The sequence below is a fragment of the Chrysochloris asiatica genome, unplaced genomic scaffold (genome assembly GCF_000296735.1).
Source record: "Chrysochloris asiatica unplaced genomic scaffold, ChrAsi1.0 scaffold00187, whole genome shotgun sequence".
NCBI classification, from domain to species: domain Eukaryota; kingdom Metazoa; phylum Chordata; class Mammalia; order Afrosoricida; family Chrysochloridae; genus Chrysochloris; species Chrysochloris asiatica.
Genome location: NW_006408705.1, coordinates 1,975,832 through 1,980,033, shown reverse-complemented (window position 1 = coordinate 1,980,033; position 4,202 = coordinate 1,975,832).

Sequence of the window (4,202 nt, the reverse complement as noted above, 5' to 3'; positions counted from 1 at the left end):
ACCCTCCACCTTACCAAACATGATATCCTTCTCCAGTGACTGGTCCCTCCTGACAATATGTCTAAAGTATGAGAGATGAAGTTTGGCCATCTTGGAGATATAAATGTATATATCACTGGTTTTCTTCTCTAGAAAACCCAACCTAAGACACCTGGAAAGATGTTTTAGGACTGTTCCAAAAATCCACCAAAACTTAAAAAAAAGTTAATACTAAAAAAATTCAAACCTTACAACCTAAGTAATGCTTTGGTTAAATATTGGAGATTTAAAAACTGAAAAAAGCATTGCTCCCACAATTACAGTAACAAAAAAGTGAGACAACCTACATATGAACAGCTCTTCTTGAACCCCTCAGAGAACTGATATTTCAGACAAATAATTACTCTAAAGCCAAGAAAAAGATGGAGGCCTACAGGGAGAAACAGGATTTAAGCATTTGCTTACCTGTGACAGATGCTGAATGCCATAAAAGCTGGTAAGGAGATTAAGCTAGAAATGTTTAAAGAATTACTAAAAGTCAAGTGTGGGTTGGCATGAGAGAATTATAACCCTGGGGGCTGCAAACATAGCAATAGTCACACCTTCTTGTAGGCTTTTCTTTCAGAAACACCAGGAGCTCACAGAAGAGATCAGGGAGAATCCTAATGAAATGTCCAATGAGGTTTAGGCTGAAGAAGGGGAACAGTAACCACAGTCAAGATGCTACCTTGATATTGTTCCCCTACCAAACAACCTGCAATATACAAATGACATAACCTTGCTTGCTGAAAATGAAGAAGACATGAGACATTTACTGATGAAGATGAAAGATTACAACCTTTAATATGTTACACTTCAATATAATGAAAACAAAAATCCTCACAACAGGGCCTATAAATAGCATCATGATGAACAGAGAAAAGGTTGAAGTTATCAAGGATTTCATTTCACTGGGATCCATAATCAATGCTCATGGAAGGAGTAGTCAAAAAAATCAAACAATGTATTGCATTAGGCAAATCTTCTGCAAAAGACCTCTTTAAAGTGTTCAAGAGCAAAGATGCTAGTTTGAAGACTAAGGTAAACCTGACTTAAGCCATGGGATTTTCAATCGCCTCCTATGCATGAAAAAATGAACAACGAGTAAGGAAGACCGTCAAAGAACTGATGTCTTTGGATTATACTGCTAGCAAAGAATATTGGGTAACCATGGACTGCCAGAAGAATGAACAAGCCTGTTTTGAATGAAGTACAACCAGGCTGTTCCTTGGAAGTGAGGATGCTGAGACTTTACTTCACCAGTACTTCGCACATGTCATCAGGAGAGACCAGTCCCTGGAAAAGGACATCATGCTTGGTAAATTACATTGTCATTGTTAAGTGCTGTCGAAGTTGTCCCAACTCATAGGGACTCTGTATAGGGTTCACAAGGAACAACTGCTGACCTTGAAGTTCAAGCTGACCTTACAGTCCAGTGCTTATCCTCTAGCACTACACCAGGACTCCATGGTAAAATACAGGTCAGTGAAGAAGAGGAACACCCTGAAGGGGATGGTTTGACACAGTTGTAGCAGCAATGGACTCAAACAAGGAATGATTATGAGGATTGTAATGGTTAGGGTTCTGTGTCAACTTGACTAGGCCAGGATTTCCAGAGGTTTAGCAGCCAGGATGTGCTATGGAGATGTGTTAGTTTCCATGGGGATGAAACCTAATAAAGGCATGGTTAACTCTATGATGAGTTACTATGAACTACCAATCAATTAAAGAGAAGCTTCTTTGAGGGTGTGGTCTACTCCCAATATGTGGACACAGGGGAAAATATTTTTTTCTCTCTATCTCTTCCTCTGGAGATCTGGGATTCTGCAATTATAAGCCATTTCCTTCATAATAAACTTCTCTTTATGTATAAACATATATACATATATGTGTTTCATTGGTTTTGCTTCTCTAGAAAACCTAAGATATGTGGTACCAAGATAGTGGGATTCTAAAAAAACAAATTCACAGGTATGAATTTTCTAAATTGGTACTCAAGTCTGACTAATTTTAAAGGCACTGGTGTGGGGTGAAGCATTTCTGACCTCCACGTCGTAGGAATCAGCCTTGGGCTGATTTTGAGTTTGGTCTTCTTTTCCCTTGTGGAGTCAGAGGAAGTCAGACATGGTCCCAACTTGGTTTAAACAGCTGGCATCTGGAGCAGGATTCATTGCAGTAGCTCCAGACTCATAAAAGCCTGAGGTTTTTTAAGAGAAAGTATGAAGGGGCATGGATGAAATGTTTCAGCTCAGGGGAGAAGAGCTTCTGGAGTTGCCTGGAGCCCATGTCATGCTGGATAAAAGAGATGGCTGATATGGGGGTCAGGGCCTACTGGGATCCATCCTGCCAGAGGCCCAAGGCAATATGCATATGAAAGGGGTTAGTCCAAGACAGAAGAAAAGATTGAACTTGAGTGTTTTTTCAAGGTTTATGCTGTTTGACTGCCTTTTGGATATCTGTTTCTCCTGTCTATTATTTTAGAATAGACATATATGTGTGATATAAATGAATTTTGGAAATTATGATTACAAAGAGTTTGTAAGCCTGACTTCAGCCTATAATTGACTGGATTAACTGAAAGGGGAGTTAGAATTTGCCTGGAAAAGAATAGGCTTTCTGCTTTAAGCCTTTGTAGACGATGGGGCCTCAGGTGGAATTCAGAGTCCCACCCCAAATCTTCACAGTTGGGACATTTGCATTTAAAAAGACATGCAGACCAACCCAGAAATGCTGGAAGAATAAGAGAGTCTTGATTGAAAGAAAGCAGAGGAGAAAATGCCAACAGCTTGGTATTTTGAGTTTCAGAGGCATCAAGGTGAGAAAAGTTGGCACATTAGAGAAAACCCCCCTTCTAGGGCTGAAACTTAGAAGAAACCAGTGAGTCTTATGCTCACTGGTGACCACTTGGGACTACATGTGAGTGGAATTGGAGGAAATACAGCAATGAAACATGGACTGAGTTTGGACTCGAGAAGAAATAGTTAAATTTGAATAATCCTATGTCAAAGAAATGGAACTTACAGTTTAAAATTTCCAAAAAGAAATTCCTAGCCTTCTTTTTGGGAAGAAACAATGCAGATTTTACACAGTATCTTCCAAAATATTAGAGAAGAGATAACATTTCCCAATTCATCCATGAAGTCAGCATTACCCTAAAACAATGGCAGCAGACATTGCAAGGAAACTACAAGCCAATATACTTCATGAACATAAATATAAAAACTCTCAACAAAGTATTATCAGATTTCACCTAACACTACGCAAAAAGATAATCTATCATGACCAAATGGGGCTCATTGCAGATCCCAGGAATGCAAGACTGATTTGATGATGTTAGATGCTGTTGAATCACTTCTAACTCATAGCAACCATAAGCTCAACAGAACGAAACATTACCCAGTACAGTGTTATCCTTACAATCATTGTTAATTTTGACCAGTGTTTCAGCCACTGTGTCAGTCCATCTGGTTGAGGGTCTTTCTCTTATTTATCAACCTTCGACTTTATCAAGCATGATTTTCTTTTCCAGGGACTGGTCCCTCCTACATGCCTACAGTAAGTGAGATGAAGTCTCTTCATCCTACTTCTAAGAAGCATCTGGCTGCATTTCTTGCAAGACAGATTTGCTAATTCTTTCAGTACATAAATAGCTCACTGTGGTCAAATCTATACCAACTCATTGTGACCTTATCAAACAGAAAAGAACTGCCCCACAGGATTTATAAGGTTGTAGAAGGACATTATGCTTTGTAAAGTGGAGGATCAGAGAAAAAGAGGAAGCCCGCCCCCCCAACAAAATGGATTACCACAGTGGCAGCAGCAATGGGCTCAAGCATAACAACACTTGTAAGTTTGGTGCAGGACCGGGCAATGGTTTGTTTTGTTGTGCATAAGGTCACTATGTGTCGGTACCAACTCGATGGTATTCAACAACAACAACAAATCTTAATGGAAGCACACTGCCACATTTTTTCCTATAGAGCAATCGGTATGTTTAAACCACCAACATTTTAGTTAATAACCCAGTACTTTAACAGGGCTCCACCATTCATAAATAGACCCACTAATAAAAGCCAAGGTTATTCAGTAGACATAGAATTGTTGCTGTTGTTGGGTGCTGATTCATAGCGATCCTATACACAACAGAACAAAACACTGCCCAGCCTGCACCATCCTCATAGTGT